Below are 27,094 nucleotides of genomic sequence, written 5' to 3' on the forward strand. Positions count from 1 at the left end.
TTGCAAGGCAGATCTACTGGCAACAATTTCCCTCAATTTTTGTTTGTCTAAGAAAGTCTTTATTTCCTCTTCACTTCTGAAGAATAATTTCATGGGGTACAGAATTCCAGGTTCGTGTTTTTTCTCTCAACACTTTATTTATTTTTCTTTTTTCTTTTTGGCTGCGTTGGGTCTTCATTGCTACACGTGGTCTTTCTCTAGTTGTGGCAAGCAGGGGCTACTCTTCGTTTTGTTGTGCAGGCTTCTCATTGTGGTGGCTTCTCTTGTTGCAGTACACGGGCTCTAGGCGCACGGTCTTCAGTAGTTGTGGCTTGCAGGCTCTAGAGCACAGGCTCAGTGGTTGTGGCTCGCAACCTTAGTTGCTCCTTGGCATGTGGGATCTTCTGAGACCAGGACTCAAACCTATGTCCCCTGCATTGGCAGGCGGATTCTAAACCACTGCACCGCCAGGGAAGTCCCCTCAACTCTTTAAATATTTCACTCCATTCTACTTGCTTGAATGTTTCTGAAGAGAAGTCAGATTTAATTTTTTATCTTTGTTCCTCTATAGGAAGGGTGTTTTTCCCCCTCTGGCTTCTTTCAATATTTTTCTTTATCTTTGATTTTCTAACTTTGAATATGATATGCCCAGGTGTAGCTTTTTTTTTTTTTTTTGCATTTATCTTGCTTGGTGTTCTTTGAGATTCCAGAATCTGTGCCTTGGTGTCTGTCATTACTTTGGGGAAATTCTCAGTATTTATTGCTTCAAATATTACTTCTGTTCCTTTCTTTCATTTCTTTCTGGTATTCCCATTACACACATATTATATCTTTTGTAGTTGTCCCACGGTTCTTGGATATTCTGTCCTGTTTTTGTTTTGTTTCAGTCTTTTCTTCTTTTTGTTTTTCCATTTTGGAAGTTTCTACTGACATATCTCAAGCTCAAAGATTCTTCTCAGCTGTGTCCAGTCTAATAATGAGTTCATCAAAGGCTTCTTCATTTCTGTTGCAGTGTTTTTGATCTGTAGCATTTCTTTTTTATTCTTTCTTAGAATTTCCATCGCTGTTTACATTGCCCATCTCTTCTTGCATGCTGTCTACTGTATTTACTAAAGCTGTTAGCATATTAATCATAATTGTTTTAACTTTTCTGAATGATAATTCTCAACATCCCTGCCATATATAAGTCTGGTTCGGATGCTTGCTCTGTCTCTTCAAATTGTGTTTTTTGCATTTCATTATGCTCTATAATTTTTGATAGCCAGACATGATATACTGGACAAAGGAACTGCAATTAAAGAAACCTTTAGTAATATGGCAGTAATGTGTTAGGGGAGGGGAAGCTTTCTATAGTCCTGCGATTAGGTCTCAGTCTTTTTAATGAGTCTATGCCTCTGACCTGTGTACTTCACAAACGCTTCTCAGTTTTCCCCCCCCTTAGGTGGGACAGGATGGCTACAGTGTACTGCAGTTGGGTATTTCCCTTCCCCCAAGTCAGCTAGGCTCTGATAAAACCCCAATAGTTTCAGCTCTGGTAAAATAGTTTCTCTTGGTGGCAGACTTGTTAAAAAGAACAGAATGCTCTGCTTATTCGAAAATGGTCCTTTTTCCCCTCCCTCTGTCAGAAACATGAGGGGATTTTTCTCCAATATTTACTATGAGAACCTGATTGACCTCCTCGCAATAAAACTCAAAAAGTTGGGGGAGAAGACATATGGGAACATATGTTTATGTATGACTGATTCACTTTGTTATAAAGCAGAAACTAACACACCATTGTAAAGCAATTATACCCCAATAAAGATGTTAAAAAAAAAAAAAAAAAAAGTTGGGGGAGACTCCTCCATTGCTGGGACCTCCTGGAGTTTTTAACCCTCAGACTAGTTCACTCTACTCTGAGCCTCCAGTGTTTTGTCAATTACAGGTAAGTTTCTCCTACCCCCCCCCCCACCGCCACCCACCCCAACCAGTATGAATTCCTATGGAGGATTCTGCTCACGGTTTCTGTTCTGGTAAGATTTGGTTCTCTGTATTCACCTGTCTGTCGCTGCAGTTTTGCAGGTAGTGGTTTGCCCTGTGACCTCACATCTCTGATGGAGCTAAGACGAATTGTTCATTTTTCAGTTTGTTCAACTCTTTACTTGTTAGGACGGAGTGATAACTTTCAAGATCCTTACATGCTGAACCCAAAACTAGAAGTCTTATCCATACCTTTTCAGTAGGTACCACACAGTTGTCTGAACTACCGTCAGACATACTAATGCAAACACTCTGATTCTGATTACATTGACTCGAATATGGGTGTTTCTAAAATTTTTTACCCATTTACAGATTCCTTTATTAAAGTGGATTACTTTATGTATTCTCCTTTAGAATCACAGAACTAGAAAACTGGAAGTTATCACAGAGATCATGGAATTCAATATCTTCATTTTAAATATTAAAAAATCAAGGCCTGAATCTGAATCAAACCAAGCCTCTAGACCAGCACTGTCCAATAGAAATTTCTGCCATGATGGAAATGTTCCACATCTGTGCTCTTTAGTACAGTAGCCACTAGCCTTATGCAACCATTGAACAATAGAAATGTGACTTGTGCAACTGAGAAATGAATTTTTAGTTGTATTTATTTTTAACTTAGACACATGTAGCTAATGGCTACTGTATTGGACAGTGCAGCTCTAAAGCTAATTTGCATTGCAGGAAACACAGAGGATAGAGAAATAAGTTAAATGACAATTTATTAAAAATAAATTGAGGGATCTTCCTGGTGGTGCAGTGGTTAAGAATCTGCCTGCCAGTGCAGGGGACATGAGTTCGACCCCATGAGTTCGTCCGGGAAGATCCCATGTGCTGCAGAGCAACTAAGCCTGTGAGCCACAACTACTGAACCCATGCGCCACAACTACTGAAGCCTGCGCACCTACAGCCCGTGCTCAGCAACAAGAGAAGCCACCACAATGAGAAGCCCGCACAACACAACATAGAGTAGCCCCCGCTCGCTGCAACTAGAGAAAGCCTGCATGCAGCAACAAAGACCCAATGTGGCCAAAAACAAATAAATAAATTTTTTTAAAACTTATAAAAAATAAATTGATGTCTAGAGGAGTTGACTAGCCCTGTAGCATACTGCTTATGGTTGACAGAACTAGAACTAAAACCCAGAACTCCTTAATTCTAGGCTTTTTTGACTATATTGTGCCACCTTTCAGAGTCCAAAGGTTGATGAATTTTGAGCAAGTTTTCTCAACCTCAGCACTATTGACATTTTGTACTAGATACTTTTTTGTTCTGGGGAGCTTTATTGTGCATTGTAGAATGCTTAGGAGCATCTGGCATCCACCCAATAAATGCCAGTACTGTCTTCCAGTTGTGACAACCAAAAAGGTCTCCAGACAACGCCAAATATCCTGGGGACAAAAACTGGGGGCAAAACCATCCCCAGTTGAGAACCTCTGGTTCCTAGGATTTCCTAGGTACATAAGATGTCCTTTAGGACCACCAAAAGAGGCAAGGTAGGTCCAACTTAATAGTACAATGAGAACTTCAAGAATGTGATCTAGTTTTAAAACTACAAATTAGGGAATTCCCTGGCAGTCCAGTGGTTAGGACTCAGTGCTTTCACTGTCAGGGCCTGGTCAGGGAACTAAGATACTACAAGCTGTGTGGCACGGCCAAAAAAACCCCAAAAAACAAAACAACAAAAAAACCTGTAAATTAACTCAAGACAGGGCTGCCTATTGGTGGCTATCACCAGAATTAAGACCAAAAATCAAGGAACGCATAATAATTGTTTGTTGAGCACCTATTATGCACACAGTACTATGTGCTTTACATCTTTTATCTCTAATTCTCAAACTAACATTGCAAGGCAAATAGAATTCTCCTCATTTTACAGATTAGATAACTGTGGTTCAGAAAGTTTAAGGAACTGGCACAAGGTCACACAGGTATCTAGCAAAAAAGAGAGGCAAAATTCATACCAATTAGCAATATCTGATTTTAACACCCATGTACTTTCTACTTGGATACCCATCTCTCTAACAACCTTTTGGTACTCAGGACTGCAGATCTGAAGCATAAGATAAAGAAAGGGGGAAAGAAAATAATAAGGGGAATTCTTACTGAGGTAAAGGTACATTTAATGGGGAGAGTTGCAGGGAGATACTGCCAAATAATTACTACGATTAAAGCAGGCTTCTAGTAGAGAGTGGTACCTGAGCAAGGCCATGAAGGAATGTTAGAATTTGGGTGTCCAGAAACAAGAGGAGGAGAATTCTGAAAAAAGAATGTCTTAGGTAAAGGCTTGACTCCTGGGGGCTTCCCTGGTGGTACAGTGGTTAAGAATCCGCCTGCCAATGCAGGGGACACAGGTTCGAGCCCTGGTCGGGGAAGATCCCACATGACGCAGAGCAACTAAGCCCATGTGCCACAACTACTGAGCCTGTGCTCTAGAGCCCACGAGCCACAACTACTGAAGCCTCTGCGCCTAAAGCCTGTGCTCCACAAGAGAAGCCACCACCAGGAGAAACCCGTGCACCACAATGAAGAGTAGCCCCCACTCTCCACAACTAGGGAAAACCCATGTACAGCAATGAAGACCCAACGCAGCCAAAAATAAATTAATTAATTAATTTTAAAAAAACAGTGATATAAAACAACCATTTTATTGAACTCACAGATTCTACGGACCAGGAATTTGGGCAGAGGAAAGAAGGGATGGCTTGTCTCTACTCCACAGTGTCTGGGGTCCCAGCTGGAAAACTCAGAGGCTAGGAGTGACTTAATGGCTGAGGGCTGAAATAATCTAGAGACATCTTCATTTATATGTCTGGTGGTTGATGCTGACTGTTGTTTGGGACTTCAGTGGACTGTCAAAGTAACACCAGCCAAAACATAACACCACACAGTCAAACTGCGTGGGTTCATTTAGGCTTCCTCATGGTGATTTCTTAAAGAAGAAACAAAAAGCACTAGCCATGAGGGAAAAATATGATAACTTTAACTACATTAAGATTAAGAAAGCTTGTTCCTCAAAAGCACCATAGAGAGTGAAAAGATGCCGTGGAATGGGAAAATGTATTTGCAATACATATTTTATTTGGAATATACATCACATTATTTGGAATAGATAAAGAGTCCTAACAAATAAATAATACAAACTATCTAAAACTTTTTATTTTTTTAAATTATTTTTTTTGATAGTTTAGTAAAAGAAGAATACACTGTGACCAATAAGGATTATTTAGGAATACAAGAATGGCTTAAAATCACAAAATCAATTAACCTATTAGTAGGTTAAGGAGAAAAAAACACAAAGATTCTCTGATGTTGAAAAGTTTTCAATTAAAATATACATGCATTCCTGATTTTTTAAGGTTAAGCTGTCGAAAAAATTTCCATAGAACTAGAAAGTAATCCCTTTCCATCATCAAGAACAGCTATCACAAACACACAACCTACCTTCACTGAAAGAGGAAAGGCATTCTCGTTAATATAATGAACAAGACAAGAATGCAAGCAAATGGGGCTTCCCTGGTGGCGCAGTGGTTAACAGTCTGCCTGCCAATGCAGGGGACACGGGTTTGAGCCCTGGTCTGGGAGGATCCCACATGCCGCGGAGCAACTGTGCCCGTGAGCCTCAACTGCTGAGCCTGCGCGTCTGGAGCCGGTGCGTCTGGAGCCTGTGCGTCTGGAGCCTGCGTGTCTGGATCCTGTGCTCCGCAACAAGAGAGGCCGCGACACTGAGAGGCCCGCGCGCCGCGATGAGGACTGGCCCCAACTCACCGCAACTGGAGAAGGCCCTCGCACAGAAATGAAGACCCAGCACAGCCAAAAATGAATAAATAAATAAATTGAAAAAAAAAAAAAAGAATGCAAGCAACTGCTGCTATTTTAGACTGTTATGGAGGTTCTAGACAGGTATGATTTTCTTTTTTATTAAATGTGTGTCTTTTATTTTTGGCTGCACTGGGTCTTCATTGCTGTGTGCGGGCTTTCTCTAGTTGCCGCGAGCAGGGGCTGTTCTTCATTGCGGTGCGCAGGCTTCTCATTGTGGTGGCTTCTGTTGCTGCGGAGCATGGGCTCTAGGTGCATGGGCTTCAGTACCTGCGGCACACAGGCTTCAGTAGTTGTAGCTTGCAGGTTCTAGAGCGCAGGCTCAGTAGTTGTGGCGCATGGGCTTAGTTGCTCCGCAGCATGTGGGAGCTTCCTGGACCAGGGCTCGAACCCGTGTCCCCTGCACTGGCAGGCAGATTCTTTTTTTTGTTTTTGCGGTACGTGGGCCTCTCAGCGCTGTGGCCCCTCCCGTTGCGGAGCACAGGCTCTCCGGACGCGCAGGCCCAGCGGCCATGGCCCACGGGCCCAGCCACTCCACGGCACGCGGGATCCTCCCGGACCGGGGCACAAACCCGTGTCCCCTGCATCGGCAGGCGGACTCTCAACCACTGCGCCACCTGGGAAGCCTCAGGCAGATTCTTAACCACTGCACCACCAAGGAAGTCCCAGGTATGATTTTCTATCTGGAAAATCCAGGAAAATCATCCAAAAATGTGTCATCTGCTTTGGCTCAGGTAAGTTGGATTTGTGTCCCTGGGAAGAGAGAATGCTTCGGCTTGGCTGAAACTGTTCAGTTTTCAAATATATTCAAGAGTCCCTGCCTCTGGGGAGAGAAGAAGCTCGCAGCTCGGCAGCTGTCAGCCACTGGCCTAAAACTTTTTAAATGAGCAAAATATTTGAATTGGTTATTCACAGGAAGGGAAATACAAATGACTGACAAATATTGAAAAGATACTCAAACTCATTTGCAATTAACAAAATGCAAATTAAATCCACAATTTTAAAAAAAAACATATACTTATCACTTCACAAAAATAATAAAGTCTAACTATCAAAAGTACTGTTGAAGATATGAAACAACTGGTATTATCACACACTCTTAGTGAGAGTATACTTTGGTACAATCAGTTTGGAAATGAGTTTGGCACTATCTGGTAAAAATAAAAATATGAATATTCAATGACCCAACAGCTACTTTGTATATAGGCTTGAGAAACTGTGCACGTGTACCAGAAGGTATGTACGACCTGTACCATTTGAACATGAATTTATGTATTTCACCAATTTACAAACTAAAGGAGAAAAATCATATAATCATCTCAGTATATGCAATATGTGAGAAAATTCAACATCCATTTATAATGTAAACTCTTGGCATACTAGAGAAGATCTGAAATCTAAAGAGCTCCAAATGTGTATGAACTACAGAACGTAATTTACCTTTCCAATTAAATATCCTCTGAACTATTTGGTATATAAAAGTCTAAGATAATACTTCAGGGACAAGGTTCCTTAAAGACTGTCCTTCTATTTACTACATCTTTATAACATCATTTTTTAAAAAATATATATTTATTTGGCTGCAGCAAATATCGTTGCAGCATGCATGTGGGATCTAGTTCCCTGAGGGGCAGAACCCGGGCCCCCTGCATTGGGAGCATGGAGTCTTAACCACTGAACCAGCAGGGGAGTCCCTATAACATCTTTTTAATGAAAAATTTTGTTGCCAGGGATTTCAAAGATCAAGGTGGGTTGAAAATAAAATTAAAATGTTAATACTACTCTGGAAAAAAATTAGTCCCCACATTAATATATTAATGGATATCCTGCAGTCCCTTATCTGAAGGATCACCATTTAATTTATATATGGTAATTTATATACAGTAATTCTCTAGATTGGCAGGAAGCTTACTCTTTCTTATGGTGAATTTTGATAGTTCATGAATTGTTTAATTTGGGGTTAAATCTGGCTATAACACATACTGGAGTAAAACAATCTTAGGTTTAGAGCTTCCGTTCTTGGCTTCTTCGCTGTAAGGTAGTTAATCTCTCTGAGTTTATTTCTCTTCCATAAAATTGGGATAGTAATACCCAGGCCAGGGCTTCCCTGGTGGTGCAGTGGTTAAGGGCTTTGAGCCACCTGATACAGGCCAACCTCCTGACCTCTGGGAAAGAGAGGAGGGCTGGAGAATGACTTTAATCACAGGCCAATGATGTAATCAATCGCTTCTATGTAATGAAACCCCAATAAATGCTCTGGACACAAAGCTCAGTGGCGCTTCTTGGTTGAATACATTGATGTGATGGGAGGGTGAAGTGCCCTGATTCTGTGGGGAGAAGGCATGGAACTTCTGTATTCAAGACCCTCCCAAATCTTACCTTATATGTCTTTTATTTGGCTATTCCTGATTTGTATCCTTTCTGATAAAACGAATTGTAAGCACAGTGCTTTCTTGAGTTCTGAGTCATTCTAGGAAATTATCAAACCTAAAGGGGTCATGGGATCATCCCAGATTTGTAGGCAGCTGGAAGTGCAGGTGACCTAAGGATCCCACTTTTGACTGGTGTCTTGTTGGGGACCATGCCCTTTAATTTGTGTGGTCTGTGCTAACTCTGGATGGTTAGTGCCAGAAGTGAATTGTTGTATACCAGCTGTTGTCAGAATAAACACCAGTAATGTAAAATGTATTAAGAGATGCATGAAAGAATGCTTATCGAATTATTAAAGGTATTTATCTCCAAACTAATTCCAGGTGATTTTTATTGTTTTAAAACATCTTTCATGTCTTAATCAAATTTTTTATAATGATTATATGTTATATATATAATGGCGAGGAGCTTTTTATGCTGTGAGGGGAAAAGTAAGCTCTGGAAGACATACTATTAGGTGAAGAAACTAAGATGCTGAACAGTAGGTATTATAAGATCCATTTATACTTATATATGTATATATATATTCATGTATATTATGTATATTTAAAGAATATGGAGATATGTACATATTAATAGAATGAGAATAGGAATACGGTACTATAAAATGCTGTTGACAGTGGTTATCTATAAGGAACGGTGTCAGGAGGGAGTCATTTGCTGTGCATATTTCTATATTGTTTGAATCTTTTACAACTAGAATATTTATGTTACTCAACCAGTAAAAAAAAAAAAGACAAAACAATTCCACAAGAATGTTTTTAAAAAGGCCAACAAAAATTGATTTTTTTAAAAAAGTAGATTTCATTTCTAAGAATTTGTCCGTTTCTTCCAGGTTGTCCATTTTATTGGCATAGAGTTGCTTGTAGTAATCTCTCATGATCTTTTGTATTTCTGCACTGTCAGTTGTTACTTCTTTTTCATTTGTAATTCTATTGATTTGAGTCTTCTCCCTTTTTTTCTTGATGAGTCTGGCTAATGGTTTATCAAATTTATCTTCTCAAAGAACCAGCTTTTAGTTTTATTGATCTTTTCTATCATTTCCTTCATTTCTTTTTATTTCTGATCTGATCTTTATGATTTGTTTCCTTCTTCTAACTTTGGGGTTTTTTTGTTCTTCTTTCTCTAATTGCTTTAGGTGCAAGGTTAGGTTGTTTATTCGAAATGTTTCCTGTTTCTTAAGGTAGGATTGTATTGCTATAAACTTCCCTCTTAGAACTCCTTTTGCTGCATCCCATAGGTTTTGGGTCGTCGTGTCTCCATTGTCATTTGTTTCTAGGTATTTTTTTGATTTCCTCTTTGATTTCTTCAGTGATCACTTCGTTATTAAGTAGTGTATTCTTTAGCCTCCATGTTGTATTTTTTACAGATCTTTTCCTGTAATTGATATATAGTCTCATAGCGTTGTGGTCGGAAAAGATACTTAATACGATTTCAATTTTCTTAAATTTACGAAGGCTTGATTTGTGACCCAAGATATGATCTATCCTGGAGAATGTTCCATGAGCACTTGAGAAAAATGTGTATTCTGTTGATTTTGGATGGAATGTCCTATAAATATCAATTAAGTCCATCTTGTTTAATGTATCATTCAAAGCTTGTGTTTCCTTATTTATTTTCATTTTGGATGATCTGTCCATTGGTGAAAGTGGGGTGTTAAAGTCCCCTACTATGAATGTGTTACTGTCGATTTCCCCTTTTATGGCTGTTAGTATTTGCCTTATGTATTGAGGTGCTCCTATGTTGGGTGCATAAATATTTACAATTGTTATATCTTCTTCTTGGATCAATCCCTTGTTCATTATGTAGTGTCCTTCTTTGTCTCTTGTAATAGTCTTTATTTTAAAGTCTATTTTGTCTGATATGAGAATTGCTACTCCAGCTTTCTGTTGATTTCCATTTGCATGGAATATCTTTTTCCATCCCCTCACTTTCATTCTGTATGTGTTCCTAGGTCTGAAGTGGGTCTCTTGTAGACAGCATATATATGGGTCTTGTTTTTGTATCCATTCAGCCAGTCTGTCTCTTTTGGTGGGAGCATTTAATACAGTAGAGAAAAGACAGCCTCTTCAATAAGTGGTGCTGGGAAAACTGGACAGGTACATGTAAAAGTATGAGATTAGAACACTCCCTAACACCATACACAAAAATAAGCTCAAAATGGATTAAAGATCTAAATGTAAGGCCAGAAACTGTCAAACTCTTAGAGGAAAACATAGGCAGAACACTCTATGACATAAATCACAGCAAGATACTTTTTGACCCACCTCCTACAGAAATGGAAATAAAAACAAAAATAAACAAATGGGACCTAATGAAACTTCAAAACTTTTGCACAGCAAAGGAAACCATAAACAAGACCAAAAGACAACCCTCAGAATGGGAGAAAATATTTGCAAATGAAGCAGCTGACAAAGGATTCATCTCCAAAATATACAAGCAGCTCATGCAGCTCAATAACCAAAGAACAAACAACCCAAACCAAAAATGAGCAGAAGACCTAAATAGACATTTCTCCAAAGAAGATATACAGATTGCCAACAAACACATGAAAGAATGCTCAACATCATTAATCATTAGAGAAATGCAAATCAAAACTACAATGAGATATCATCTCACACTGGTCAGAATGGCCATCATCAAAAAATCTACAAACAATAAATGCTGGAGAGGGTGTGGAGAAAAGGGAACACCCTTGCACTGCTGGTGGGAATGTAAATTGATACAGCCACTATGGAGAACAGTATGGAGGTTCCTTAAAAAACTACAAATATAACTACCATACAACCCAGCAATCCCACTACTGGGCATATACCCTGAGAAAACCATAATTCAAAAAGAGTCATGTACCAAAACATTCATTGCAGCTCTATTTACAATAGCCAGGACATGGAAGCAACCTAGGTGTCCATCATCGGATGAATGGATAAAGAAGATGTGGCACATATATACAAATGGAATATTACTCAGCCATAAAAAGAAATGAAATTGAGTTATTTGTAGTGAGGTGGATGGACCTAGAGTCTGTCATACAGAGTAAAGTAAGTCAGAAAGAGAAAAACAAATACCATATGCTAACACATATATATGGAATCTAAGGGAAAAAAAAAAAGGTCATGAAGAACCTAGGGGTAAGATGACAATAAAGACATAGACCTACTAGAGCATGGACTTGAGGATATGGGGAGGGGGAAGGGTAAGCTGTGACAAAGTGAGAGAGTGGCATGGACATTTATACATTACCAAATGTAAAACAGATAGCTAGTGGGAAGCAGCTGCATGGCACAGGGAGATCAGCTCGGTGCTTTGTGACCACCTAGACGGGTGGCATAGGGAGGGTGGGAAGGAGGGAGACGCAAGAGGGAAGAGATATGGGAACATATGTATATGTGTAACTGATTCACTTTGTTATAAAGCAGAAACTAACACACCATTTTAAAGCAATTATACTCCAATAAAGATGTTAAAAAAAAAGTAGATTGCAATATAAAAATGGTCTAGTGAAAAAAAATTGATATTTCACACAAGAAAAAGAAATATTTGAAAAACACGTCACTAATAAAAAATGTTAATCTTAACAAAAGTGAAATATCATTTCAAATTAGAAAAGCCTTAAATTATCATATTTAATTCTCATGAAGACATGATCAGATGTACCATCAAAAATTACTTTGAAACAGTGTAAAACAACATAAAATGTACAGGAAGAAACTTGATAATCTTATCACTAGTGTGAAAATGCTTATGTTCTTTAAATAGTATTTCCAAATCTAGGAAACTAAACCAGAAAACATAGTAGTCAGATACAAAAATGATTTTTATACAAAAAATATTTGGCATTAAAAATACTGGAAATATCTAAATGTCCAAAAAATGTGAGGAATGAAATATATAGATGTGAAAAACCTATATTATGCAATATTATGCATCCATTAAAATGACAATTTTGAAGAACCTTTAAGGCAATAAAAAAAATACAATGTAGTGTTCAGTTTTAATAAAGCAGTATTTATAACTGCTTATGATCCAAATTATGTTTAAAGAAGATACATTGCTCAATTTTAAAAATAATTATTTTTTCTTTTTCAAGGTTCCTCAATGAAAGTTCACTATTTTAATATTTTTTATTGTTTTAAAATTATATTTACTCAGTAACATTTTAAGGCAATGTTTCAGACAACCGGTTGTCCATTTAATCTTTGGTTTCCTGATAGAACACTTATTCAATACAATAAAAATATTTTAATTTACTTGATAATGCACTGAACCTTTAAAGTACACCTGGGGTTAAAGCTCTAAAGCTGACACTAACTGTATGATTCTGGGAAAATTATTTATTCCTTCTGAGCCAAATTCACTCATCTGTTTAAAGGGAAAAAAAAGACTGGGTCAGACTTTCAGGGTCTTCTCTAGGTCTAAAAATATTATGATCCACTATTATTTATTGATACCACTGATAAAGTATAAATCTCTTTTTTCTACTCTAGTTTGATGACTTATTCAAATGTGATAGATTTGTTCAGGAAGATTAATAAATTTGAGGAGGGCTGGATTAGGATTTTAGGGTTAGAATGAACTTTATTAACCATCTGCTATCATACAATCATACAAACTGAGACCAGGGATGGCAGCTGACTAACCCATGATAATAAAATAGAAAAACTGAAAACCAAGCACTGAAAGTAAAAATCTCCCAGAGCTAATTATTAAGATCAATGGTTTCCCATTTAGACACTCTTTGAATAAAATACAGCAAATGCCAAGAATTAGTAACATTTAAAAATTAACACATTTTTTATTAATGCGGTTGAACAAATAGTCATATATACACTCAAATCACATTATTCATTTGTTTAGTGACAATGTTAGATTCTCAGATACCTCAGCAATTAATCTACAACACCTCAGGGGTTTCAGCCAATAGGAAGGGAACTACTGATAAAGACAACTAGCAAATATAAATAGGAAAGAAGCTAAATCTCAGTTCACAGTAAAATTCAAAGTGATATTTTATTTATTTTTTTGTTTGTTTTTTTGTTGTTGTTTTTGTTTTGTTTTGTTTTTTTGCGGTATGAAGGTCTCTCACGGGTCTCACGAACCCGTGTCCCCTGCATCGGCAGGCGGACTCTCAACCACTGCGCCACCACAGAAGCCCCAAAGTGATATTTTAAATTGTATCTTCAAATGTTTACTGATACTTGACAGAATTACCCTCTTTTGAGTCTCAATTTCTCGTTTTTAAAATGTGAACATTCACTGTTGCCAACAGGACTGATATAAAGACAGATAATTATGTAAAACCACAGTGCATAGCATATAATAGCTATTCAGTGTCAGTTCCTTTCCTCTTGCCCTTTGCATTCTGAAAATTATCATGATCAAATAGGACCAGAACCTGTAAAAGTTATATGTCAGGAAATTTAATGATACAGAAAGAGAAAAGAAATAAAATACTGCCTAGCTATGAAATCTGCATCATACCCATTTAATGAACAAATTGTTCCATTTAATAGCTTTTTATTACTGGTCTGCATCCAGTCCCTTTTTTTTTTTTTTTTTTTCCCCGGTACACGGGCCTCTCACTGCTGTGGCCTCTCCCGCCGCAGAGCACAGGCTCCGGACGCGCAGGCTCAACGGCCACGGCTCATGGGCCCAGCCGCTCCACAGCATGTGGGATCCTCCCGGACCGGGGCATGAACCCGCGTCCCCTGCATCGGCAGGCGGACTCTCAACCACTGCGCCACCAGGGAAGCCCCATCCAGTCCCTTTTGATACCCATATTGATACCCATGTCATGAGAAGTATCATCAGCTCTGGGGCCTATGTGTATAGCTTCCATAAGCCATGGGCTCCATAGAGCCAAGATATTTCAGAGAACCACTGAATTCTAGCCCTCATTCTCACTCTCCCAGGTTGCAGATGAAGAAGTAAATTGATTCACCCAAGATTACTCAATTAAGTAAGGATCAGAACTAGTTCTCTGCTCCTATTATTTCACATATCACCCAAACTACTTATTCTACCAGCATCCATTGCTGAGTTTTCTATTGTAGTTTACTTCCTGTGAAAATACTTTTAGCCAAAGGGTATAGACAAAAATAGAAGAATTAATTGGCTATAAAATTGCAGGGCAGGTTTAGGTGAAATTAGAAATAATCAGTATACAGCTACAGGTTGTAACTAAATGAAATTCATGACCATTTTAAACCATCTTTTCCTCCTTTATATTCTTAAAGTAGAAATGGGTAAAGCTCTAGCTCCTGTGCTTACTACTACAGAGTTAAAATCAATGGAACTGTAAACTCTAGTGTAATTAAAAATTAAAATGACTTCAGTGTTTCCATGGAAATAAAAAGACCTGATGAATAAAAAATTACTATTACACAACTGATATAGAAGTCTGTTACTCTGAAAGTCACACATTGTTTCTTAGCTACTACAAGCTACATGTTTTTGTTTTCTTTTATTCTTGCCTATATCCTTTGGTTAAATTCTTCTTGAAGGTCTAAATACACCCATATTTTGTATTAATATAATTCTGATATCAAAACATTTCAATGTATTTTCAAATGTTAATCGAACCTGACAAGAGAGGAAAGATCGTCTTAAGACAGTTAATATATTTACATAATTCTAATCACCTTCTTAAAGCCAGAATGTGTACTGTCACTTAACCATATTTTAGGTGAAAGCAAAATAAGTGAAAAAGTTTAATAATGTATTAAATATAAAACTGAATAAAGTATAAAAAGATAACAAAAAGTTGATAGTTTAAGGTAGTTAGTTCCAAAAAAAAAAGAATAGAAAGCAGAAGACTAGAAAAAGACTTTTCTGAAATACTTTTATAATTAAGCCTAGAAATTCTGAATCTCCTCATGTGGGGGAGTGTTACATGTGAATATGGTATATTAAAGGGCATTTAGGCTGTAGTTACCTTATATTGCAGTGTCTCTTGGAGACCCTTGTTTATAATACACTGAATATGTATTTGTTGACTAAGGGACTGAAGAGATCGCTTCAATTAGCAACTAATCTGAGGTATTTCCTACCCCTATGTTCCTTCACAGGTTCCAAAGTGGACTCAATTGACCACTGTGAAGCATTGTTGGTGTTCCTTTTAATTTCTTAGCCATTTTTGCTGCTCTACCAAACCTAAGTGTTGGAGGCCCCAGGGCTAGATCCTGGTCATTCTCTTCTTTATCTACATTTCTTCTCTGTTTTCTGTTTTTAAATACCATCCACATGTTGATAAATCACAAAGATGTTTATCTAGATTTGTATTTCTAAGTGCCTACTAAACACTTCCACCTGGAAATCAAACTAACCAGTCCAAAGACAGCTCCTGCTTTTCTCTTCTGACTCTATTCAACCCGTCTTCCTCAACTCAGTAAAATTCACTATCATCCATACAGTTGCTCAAGGCTAAAACCCTGGAGACATTCTTCACTCTTCCCCTTCTTTCACTCACCATCCCCACACCCCCTCCCCAACAGCCCCTCAATCAGCAAGTCTTGATTCTCTCTCTAAAATATATCGTGAATCTGTCCATTTCTCTTTGCTTGCTGTATCGCTATCATTTTAGTTCCAAGTCACCTAAGCTCTCAGTTGTGCAATTGCAATAACTTCCTAATTGCTCTCCCCATTTCCATTCATGTCCTTCTGTAATATATTCTCCTACAACATATAAGCCAAGGTTTATCACTTCTCCACTAAAAATTTTCTAGGGCTTCCCTGGTGGCGCAGTGGTTGAGAGTCCGCCTGCCGATGCAGGGGACATGGGTTCATGCCCCGGTCTGGGAGGATCCCACGTGCCGCGGAGCGGCTGGGCCCGTGAGCCATGGCCACTGAGCCTGCGCGTCCGGAGCCTGTGCTCCACAGCAGGAGAGGCCACGACAGTGAGAGGCCCGCGTACCGCAAAAAAAAAAAAAAAAAAAAATTTCGAATGGGTTTTTGCTGTACTCAGAATGAAATTGACCCTATGATTACCATGGACTCCAAGGCCTTCTGAACATGACTGACCTCATCTCATACCATTTTCCCTATTGCTCTCTAAGCTTATGTCACACTGACTTTTTTCAGCCCTTTAACACATTTTTGTTTTTTTTTTACCTCAAGGCCTTTGCATTTACTGTTGCTTTTACCTGTGAAGGTCTTCCCCCTGCTTTTGAATTTTGGCTTCTTTTCATCTGTTGAATGCTATCTCCCTGAAAATACCACCAAATAACCTGTTGATAAAGCAAAACTAAATTTCCTGCTTACTGTAGTAAGGAAAAATACTACCTTGACGATCTTAACAGTGTCTCTGAGGGGGAAGAACAAAGGAGAGATGTTTGTGAGTTTTGGGGGATCTAGTTTGAGTTTTTCAATGCAAGGATTTGATAGATATTGGGTAAAGTCTGCAGGGCTGACAGGGAAACCCCAAGCCAAAGTTACCCATCAAAGAGTCCTTCTCACAGAAATGGGCCTGCGTTAGTACCTTTGCCATACTCAGCCACTGGCTGGGAGCAGCCTGTGAGAAGCATAGCCTCTGAACAAGCACCATGGTAGATCCAGAGCATAGCAGCTGGGGCCACTGGTCGATTACTCCACTTGAAGCAAAAGCTCTGAGTGGGTCATTTTCATAGCTGTCAAGGCTCACCTCTTGTGCTGAACAGACATCTCTACCCACAGCTTCAGGGTACAGGTCTTCTGTGGTTCTTGTGGACCTGTCTTCCTGAGGGGAAACTCAGATGGGACCTCTGACACTGCTGTTGATCTCTGGGGTCACAAGTGGTACACATGCTCTCCGTCACCATCAGCTATCACCTCATCAGGTCTTGGTGGCTTACAGGTGGTGTGACTCAAATCTTAACTCCTGAAAGGTCTTAGCAATCATATTGCTCTCATGCTGACATTGCTGCATGAGTCTATTCACTGTTACAGTGGGACACAGGAGTACCAAAAGGTGCCCAAATGGATCATCTGGGTTCCACATGTAGTCCCCCTGCCCTACCTCCTCCAACTGATCAGGGTCCATCACCCCTGCCAGCACGCTGATGCCTCTTCTTACTTGCTGGGGCCTGGATACAAGGACTCCAAAATGTACTGCCATCAGCATACCTTATAGTTCAATAAAAACTCTGTGTTCCTCCTGGCAAGAGTATGCTCCCTTTGGGGACCAGGACCTCCAACCCTGCAGGGCTCAGAATTAAAGGGGTGGGAAGCACAAAACCTCCCAGTGTGTCATTGGGAATGATGGTAAATGGAGCCAGTCCTGCTTCTGCCCCTTGGTTATTAATTAATGTCCCATGTATTCTTCCTGTTGGGAACACAGCACCATAAAGAGGTCTCTGATTTAGTGCACCAAGGATGGCACTCAAACTTTCAGAATGTTGCCTCTGAGTTAATGCTGTAGCTCTGCTTTTAGAAGCCCATTTCAGCATTCTATGAACTCACCATCTTACGTACAGCAATTTCTTCAAGAAACAAACCATATAAATTACTTTGCATACATATTCATACCTCTTTGAAATTATACTAAATACAGTCCTAATTGCTGCATTAACCTAGGTGACCAAATTTGTTTTCCCCCAGACAAAACTAGAAGACAGAAAAGCAGGAACTGTTTAGCTATTTTTCTAATGGGCATGCCTGCCATTTTATATTTATACATTTTAAGGAGGCTATGTATATAACAAAATTCAAAGTCATTTTCACATCCTTCAAATCTATATCTATTTTTAAATGTATAGTAACAACAGTTAGATAAAACTAGTGACCAGTGTTTTCTCTCTCATTTTTTTCTTTAGATTTTGTCTAATTATTCAAAGATTATGTATCAATTAACTCAGTTTAATATTTGTCTAACCTATTTGTTACCTAAGGATCTAGATATTACAATTTTAGTTAAATATAAAGTTCTTAAGAATTTTGATATTATAGAAATATCATAAGATAATAAATCTTTTTAAGATACCCATCATTATAAGTTTACCTAGTTAATCATGATTCTAATTTTTGTAATGTTAAACAATTTGTAGAAATAATAACTATGGGCTTCCCTGGTGGCGCAGTGGTTAAGAATCCACCTGCCAATGCAGGGGACATGGGTTTGAGCCCTGGTCCAGAAGATCTCACATGCCACAGAGCAACTAAGCCCGTGCGCCACAACTACTGAGCCTGTGCTCTAGAGCCTGCAAGCCACAACTACTGAGCCTATGTGCCACAACTACTGAAGCCAACGCACCTAGAGCCCATGCTCTGCCACAACAGAAGCCACTGCAATGAGAAGGCCGTGCACTGCAATGAGGAGTAGTCCCCACTCACTGCAACTAGAGAAAGCCCACGGGCAGCAACGAAGACCCAGCGCAGCCAAAACAAAATAATAAATAAATAAATAAATAAAAGAAGTATTAACTATAATGTTACCTCATCTGTCCCATCAAACCAATGCAAAAATACAGAAAGTTTAAATTATGAGATGTTCAATCTTCTTGTATAACCTAGAATACTGTGTTGGCAGTAATTTCACATATTAAAGTCAGGAAATAGATAAATGTTTTTCAGTCCTTCAAATCAGTACAATTAATTCACTCTAATTTGTCCAATGATTCAACTATTTATCAGGAATATTCTATTAAAATTTTCTATATAATATATAAACTTCATATTCATAAATAAAATTACAAAAAATCTTTAAATCGTGTTTCAAAGCCCTTCATCTTGGAACCAAGACCTCTTTTTTCTTTCCTTATAGTTTTAACCAGAAATATCTCTTAAAAGCAATTTTAAAGAAAAGAAACAAAAAGTTTCATTATTTTTCTTTCCATTTTATAAATTCTTCATTAGACACTCCTAGAGTGAGCACATAATGACAGAATAATTGTTTTCATCAACTAATCTTTAATGTTTCCCTACGGAGGGAAAAGGAAAAGAGGAACAGACAGAAAAAATGAGAGGGAGCCAGCTTTAGTCAAATACAAAATTATTATTGTAAAAGACTAATTATCTTTCCTTAATTAAGGAGAAGGGAAAACCAATTCAGGAAAATTATTTTGACATATGTGCACGGGGAGAGGGAGGGAGGGAGAGAAGGAGAGAGAGAGAGAGCAAGAGAAAGAGAGAGAGGGAGAGAGAGGAGAGAAAGAGAAAAGAGAGGGAAAGGGTCATTGTAATTGATTTAAACATTAATTCAGATCCCTTGACAATCTGATTTGTATGATTAAAAAGCCAGTAGTTATTGATACTTAAAGTATAGAAATGAGAGGGAGGGGAGTTCTCATATTAAACAAAGTAATCTTTCTCTTTTCAATAAAGAAGACCATCTCCTCCTGAGCTGTTCTGAAGGGAAGAAGAAAAAGTCGAAGGTGAGACAGAAGAGAAGGAAATGGAGGAACACAGGATGAGGAAAGTAGAATAAAGGACATTACATTCAAATTGTGATTTGAAGGGATCTGGAAAAGATGGTTTTAATTTTTTCACATTTTCTCCTTGTCTTTGCCAAGGAATCTTTTAAGGAGGCAATTTCATAATCCCTTGAATATATTTTGGAAGTTTCCCCTTGCCTTAAAATGTAGACAACTGTATGTCTGGGATATTTCTTCTTTTTTTGGTTCAAAGTGCCTCCCAAAAGGAACAATTTTGTTCATAACAAAAGTTCCCCAAAGTAACCACTGTAATTCCAAATATCATTAGAAAGTTAAGATGACACATTCTGATCCTAGTATAAATACAGACAAGATGCAGGAGTTCAGCCCAGAGTGGGTACAGAACTAAAGATAAACCTATGAGTCTAGCAACAGTAAGTCAAATCTTGTGCACCTTGTATCTTGGGGACCCTCCCCTACAAAGAGAACTAGACTTCCAATGGACAAAATAAAACAAGAGTAAGTAAAGTTCTGATAAGATTTTCATAAATGACCTTGAGACAGTTTTTCCAAAGGATGCCAGTCTGAAGAGAAACCTTCTGAACATACAAAACTTACTCCCATCTTCATCCCTATGAACTTCCTCTTATAGACGCACAATGAAGAAATGACGAGGACAAACAGTATTGTTAGTAATAATGCAGATTTCTACCCAAAATAAGAGTTTTTCAAAATGATCAATCAATGGATTTTTTAAAAGAGTTTCTAATTCCTAGATATTACTCTCAAACTAAACAAACTAAACTTAGCATTTGCATTTGGAGTGTCTGATTAAAAAAAATAAGAAATCAGAACTCAAACCCAATATGAACTTACCTCACCGTCGTCATTGGACAGACCCTGTGCAGGAGGCTCAAAGGGCCTCAGTAAAACACGCTGTTTCCAAGTTGACCAGATTTTGATGAGACCTCCAAGACAGTCAAATATTGGCTCCTTTAAAATACCTCCAAAATAACCTGTTGATAAAGCAAAACTGAGTTTTTTGCTTACTGCAGTAAGGGAGAATACTGTCTTGATAGTCTTAGCAGTGTCTCACAGGGAAGTCAGAGGTACAATATTTATGAGTTTTGCGGATCTGGTTTAAGATGCGTTTCAAAGCAGAGGATCTGAGCGGGATTAGACAAAGGTTTTACATAGTATTTTTTGATTGGACAAAGGGAGGTGAGAGTTTAGAAGTATTTCACAGTCTTCTGCCTTTCTAGACTAATCTGCTAGTCCCTATACAACCTGAATTGTTCACCCACCTGGAAATTCTTTGATTTAAAATGGTTTTTCTTTTTTTACAATTGGTAGTATCAATACTTATCACACCACTTTACAATTCATTGATTGCATTAACTGTCTGCCACTACACTGTGAGTCCCTATAGGACTAAGATTAGGTTTTGTTAATCTTTCTTACAGCCAGCAGGTAACACAGTGTCTGGTTCTCAATAAATACTCAGTCACTGTTGCCCAGGAGTGGAGAAAAACACACAAACATGCTGAGGTTATTATGAACATAACCTCAGATGAATCCTTAATCAAGTAGGGCTATTAATAATATTCTTGCCTAGTCTAATTACTCTCCTACTAGCTTTTCTCAACTCCCTAACACACTTCCCCCCCACACCAATCTCCACACTCCCCTAAGGCCCTTGCTTCTTTTTTCACTGAGAAAACTGAATTAATCAGAAGATAATTTCCAGATTCTCACTTGTACCCACCTACTAGCATCTTTACCCATGTAGTCTGTCTTGTCATCCATCCATGTAAGAGGTACCCATGCTTCTTCAGGCAGAGCAAGCACGTCCCATTCTTGCAGTTCTCTCTTACTGCACTACTCTTCATGTATCTGCATGACTAACTCTCCTACTCTCTAATTTGCTTACATATACCTTCTTAATGAGGCCACTCAGATTGCCCTATTTAAAACGGAAATTCTCTCCACACTGAATCCTATATTTCCCTTTCTCTGTTCCATTTTCGTTCCGTATTATTTATCAACCTAACATATAAGTACTTCATACACATATAATAATACATATAAGTACATACAATATACTTAATATGTTTATATATACTTACTTATTATGTTTATTATTTATTGTCTATCGCCCCCTACTGGAAAGTAAGCTCCAAAAGGCAGGAAACGTGTTTTGCTGAACGTCCATCTTTAAGATTTTAGAGAGTTCTTATAGAACAGAAATGTAAAAAACACAAGAGTTTCTAAAAGCAATTACAAATGCAATAGTCACAGCCAGAAAATTGTTATACAATTTTACTATGGTAACCAGTAAATTATCTTACCACCTGCATTTGATCACCATATATATTTTCAGAAATCTGTGAAGCTTAATTTTTTTCATCCAGATTTTAGGAAAGCTTTTTGATTCAACAGGCTACTTTAATATATCATTTAAATAAGACTTTTAAACACACGCTAAGCAAAATGTAAAATTCTCAGCCTGGCCCTGTAGAATTATTACCATTTAACCTGTCTTATCTTTTTTAATCTTTTCCCAGCTTCTTTCCTTCCCTGGATCCTAAAGTTCTCACCAAAATGAACTTACTAGCACCCCCAAATGTGCATACTTGCTCCTTGAATTTTATATATCTGCAGTTTAATCTCATGTCCATATCCTGTCATGAAAGATTCAACCTAAAGATCCTACCATGAAAAGATCACTTGCTTTTCTGGACTGTGTAGCAAAAGTAACGTGGAGTAGTGTTGGTCAGACTTTGTTAACAATATGAGCTTTATCACTTAATAGTTTATGTAATAACCTCAGGCAAGTTACAGAATTTCTGAATTTCAGCTCTCGCATTTGTGGGAGACACCATTAGTGGCCTAAATGATATTCAATGAATTCTTTCTCTCTTATTAAAACACAGTCTTTCTTGGGGTGGTAATGTACCCTTTAAAAAGAGCTGCAGTAAAAGAAAAATAAAATAAAAAGAGATACATTTCCTAGCATCCTTGTAACTAGGGTGATTATACAACAGTTCTAAACAGTAAGTTAAAAGTAGAAGTTACTGTTGGATCTTCTGAGAAAGACCTTTGGCTTACTCATCTAGCTCAGACCTTTTGCCTATTCTATTCTTCCTGCCTGGTCTCTGATCAATGCTGGAGGTGGAGCAACCACCTCTGGCCAGTCTGGAAGACTGCCTTTGGACTTAGTTTCACAGAAAAAAAGAAAAACTCTTTATTTGGTTAAGCCAACATAATCATGTCTCTATTGTGACCAGTCAAAGGTGCTCCCTAACAGGACTTCCCTGGTGGTGCAGTGGTTAAGAATCTGCCTGCCAGTGCAAAGGACACGGATTCGATCCCTGGTCCAGGGAGATCCCACATGCCACGGAACAACTAAGCCCGTGCACCACAACTACTAAGCCTGCACTCTACAGCCCGCGAGCCACAACTACTGAGCCCGCGTGCCGCAACTACTGAAGCCCATGCATCTAGAGCCCATGCTCCACAACAAGAGAAGCCACTGCAATGAGAAGCCCACGCATTGCAACGAAGAGTAGCCCCCGCTCACTGGAACCAGAGAAAGCCCACACGCAGCAATGAAGACCCAACACAGCCAAAAATTCATTAATTAAACAAACAAACAAACAAAAAAGATGCTCCCTAACAGATACACCATCTTGAAAGTTAAGGATAATGCTTATGTTTCAGGATTTTAAAGCTCATTATTAATAAAATTAATTATAAAAATTAACATATAGGGCTTCCCTGGTGGCGCAGTGGTTGAGAGTCTGCCTGCCGATGCAGGGGACACGGGTTCGTGCCCTGGTCCGGGAAGATACCACGTGCCGCGGAGCGGCTGGGCCCGTGAGCCATGGCCGCTGAGCCTGCGCGTCCGGAGGCTGTGCTCCGCAACGGGAGAGGCCACAACAGTGAGAGGCCCGTGTACCGCAAAAAAAAAAAAAAAAAAAAAAATTAACATATATTCAGAAGCACGTATCAGATTGTCTTTAAGATCTTAACATGGGTTAACTCACTAAATCCTCATAACAATTCAGTTAGGTAGCTACTACTACTATACCCTCAGATTAAAAAAATGAAAAACTGGGCTTCCCTGGTGGCACAGTGGTGAGAGTCCGCCTGCCGATGCAGGGGGCGCGGGTTCGTGCCCTGATCCGGGAAGATCCCACACGCCGTGGAGCGGCTAGGCCCGTGAGCCATGGCTGCTGAGCCTGCGCGTCCGGAGCCTGTGCTCCTCAATGGGAGAGGCCACAACATTGAGAGACCCATGTACCGAAAAAAAAAAAAAAGAAAAACTGAAAGTCTCAGTAATCTGTCCAGCTAATAAAGAGGAAGTAGGATTCAAACCCTAGCATATGCTCCTAACCACAAGTCCAAGCTATAATAATAAAAAAACACTTACTTTATGCCAGGCAAAATGCCAAGTGCTTTAACCAAAAAATATAAAGCACTAAGTCCAATGTCCAGTGCTCATTAAAATGTCAGTTCCGTTCCTTGTAAGTAATGTCTTCTTCCTCAGAATTCTTATATAATTTTATCTGTATTCCTATTATCAATTTTACCATTTTCTATATTGTATAAAGTTAAATATCTCATGTAATAGACATTTAGTTCCTTTGAGGCAAACTTTTAAGTCATTCATTTTGGTATCCTACATGGCACCTAACTCTGTCAGTGATGGTACACACAAGGTTGAGAGTCATTATGACTGGAGGAGCCATGACAGTGGGGACTGGAAACTATACCATCAAAGGAGTTGCTACACAAACAGGCTGTTCTTGGGAATTACTTTAGACCAATAATATACCCTAAGTCCCACAATAACATACATGTTTGTCTCACCCAATTTGTGATACCCTTTTCTGTCTCATAACCTATCCTTGCACTTCTCTTACAATCTCCTACTTCATCTTCCAACTTTACTGCTCCTGCAGAAACCCAAATGTGACATTATGTTGGAACTGCCTAGAGAACTTCCACATCTACTCAAAATGGAAAAAAAGTAACCAGATTTACCCTCCTGCTTGAAACAACTACAAAACTGGATAACTTCCCTGGTGGTGCAGTGGTTAGGAATCCGCCTGCCAATGCAGGGGACACGGGTTCGAGCCCTGGTCCAGGAATATCCCACATGCTGTGACACAACTAAGCCCGTGTGCCACATAACTACTGAGCCTACACTCTAGAGCCCGCGAGCCACATCTACTGAGCCTGCATGCCACAACTACTAAAGCCTGCACGCCTACAGCCCATGCTCCGCAACAAGAGAAGCAACCACAATGAGAAGCCCCTGCGCCACAACAGGAGTAGCCCCCACTCACCGCAACTAGAGAAATCCTCCATGCAACAAAGACCCAAAACAGCAAAAATTATAAATAAATAAATATATTAATTAAAAATAAAACTGGATAAAATATATGAAACAATGATTCTCAAAACACTGGACATCATGCAACAGAGGACAGAGATCCCTGAGAGATGGAAAACAAATGAGTTGAAGCTTATGTTACCCAGATTACCACCTGAAGAGAGTTTTCAGGCTGCAGCACCTGGAAATGTAATGTAGGCCGAGCCTCTCTGGGTAGAGGAGATGGAATCTGATATTAAGGAAGACCAAAGCAGCCAGAGTTTGTAGGATCAAGTACTGGAGAAGAGAGAGCTACACAGATTTGTGAAAATGACTATACTACCCAAAGCAATCTACAAATTCAATACAATCCCTATCAAACTACCAATGGCATTTTTCACAGAACTAGAACAAAAAATTTCACGTTTGTATGGAAACACAAAAGACCCTGAATAGCCAAAGCAATCATGAGAAAGAAAAACTAAGCTAGAGGAATCAGACTCCCTGACTTCAGACTATACTACAAAGTTACAGTAATCAAGACAGTATGGTACTGGCACAAAAACAGAAATATAGATCAATGGAACTGGATAGAAAGCCCAGAGATAGGGCTTCCCTGGTGGTGCAGTGGTTGAGAGTCCACCTGCCGATGCAGGGCACAAGGGTTCGTGCCCCAGTCTGGGAGGATCCCACATGCCACGGAGCGACTGGGCCCGTGAGCCATGGCTGCTGAGCCTGCGTGTCCGGAGCCTGTGCTCCGCAACAGGAGAGGCCACAACAGTGAGAGGCCCGTGTACCGCAAAAAAAAAAAAAGTTACCAGGAATGCAAAGAAGCAGGAAAATATATAAAAATAATGAGAAAAAAAATCAGTCAATTGAAACTGCTTCAAAAAAAAAAAAAGAATTAGTTTACAAAGATATTAAAATAGTTCTGTAGCTTCATTCCATATATTAACCTAGAGGAAAGATGCAAAATATCAAAGAGAGACATGGAAGACACAAAAAATTCCCATGTTAAATTTTTAAATATGAAAAATAGAGAGATCTCTGGACAAGATGGTGGAGTAGAAGGACCTGAGCTCACCCCCTCTCACGAAAACACCAAAATCACAACTAACTGCTGAAGAACCATTAACAAAAAAGGACTGGAACCTACCAAAAAAAACCTTCTACTTCCAAAGACAAAGAAGAAGCCACAATAAGACTTCCTTAGGCTCTAGTACTGGGACACCTCAGGCCAAACAACCAAGAGGGTGGGAACACAGCCCCACCCATTAGCAGACAGGCTACTTAAAGTCTTCCTGAGTCCATAGTTGCCTCTAAACACACCCCTTGACACAGCCCTGCCCACTAGAGGGACAAGACTCAGCTCCACCCACCAGTGGGCAGGCACCAGTCCCTCCCACCAGGAAGCCTGCACAAGCCTCTTGGACCAGCCTCACCCACCAAGGGGCAGATACCAGAAGCAAGAGGAACTACAATCCTGCAGCCTGTGGGAATGCAAACACAGAAAATTAGACAAAATGAGAGCACAGGAGGATGTTTCAGATGAAGGAACAAAATAAAACCCCAGAAGAGTAACTAAGTAAAAATAGGCCATCTACCTAAAAAAGAATTCAGAGTAATGATGATAAAGATGATCCAAGCTCTCGGAAAAAGAACAGAGGCACAGACCAAGAGGATACAAGAAATGTTTAACAAAGAGCTAAAAGATTTAAAGAACAAAGCTGAACAAATAAAATAACTGAAATGAAAAATACACTAGAAGGACTCAACAGCAGAATAAATGAGGCAGAAAAATGGATAAGTGAGCTGGAAGACAGAATGGTGGAATTCACTGCCACAGAACAGAATAAAGAAAAAAGAATAAAAAGAAATGAGGACAGTTTAAGAGACCTCTGGGACAATGTTAAGCAAACCTACATTCCCATTATAGGGGTCCCAGAAGGATGAGAGAGAAAGAATGAGCCTGAGAAAATATTTGAGGAGATAATAGCTGAAAACTACCCTAACATGGGAAAGGAATAGTCACCCAAGTCCAGGAAGCACAGAGAGTCCCATATAGGATACAACCAAGGAGGAACACACCAAGACACACAGTAACCAAATTGACAAAAATTAAAGG

General features: G+C 39.0%; 1 protein-coding gene across 1 annotated transcript in view; it reads right to left on the reverse strand.

Annotated features, from left to right (window-relative positions):
* Positions 1–27,094, reverse strand: part of CARF (calcium responsive transcription factor) — a 96,318-nt gene that overhangs the window by 7,345 nt on the left and 61,879 nt on the right. Inside the window, exons 17-19 of the mRNA XM_027123738.1 lie at positions 21,719–21,824; positions 20,469–20,608; positions 2,017–2,078 (exon numbers count right to left, since the gene is read on the reverse strand). The gene's annotated coding sequence lies outside the window, so the exon portion shown is untranslated. The remainder of the gene's footprint in view (positions 1–2,016; positions 2,079–20,468; positions 20,609–21,718; positions 21,825–27,094) is intronic.

Source organism: Aethalodelphis obliquidens, unplaced genomic scaffold (assembly GCF_003676395.1).
Source record: "Aethalodelphis obliquidens isolate GAN/ISIS:26980383/991018 unplaced genomic scaffold, ASM367639v1 scaffold2, whole genome shotgun sequence".
Lineage (NCBI taxonomy): Eukaryota > Metazoa > Chordata > Mammalia > Artiodactyla > Delphinidae > Aethalodelphis > Aethalodelphis obliquidens.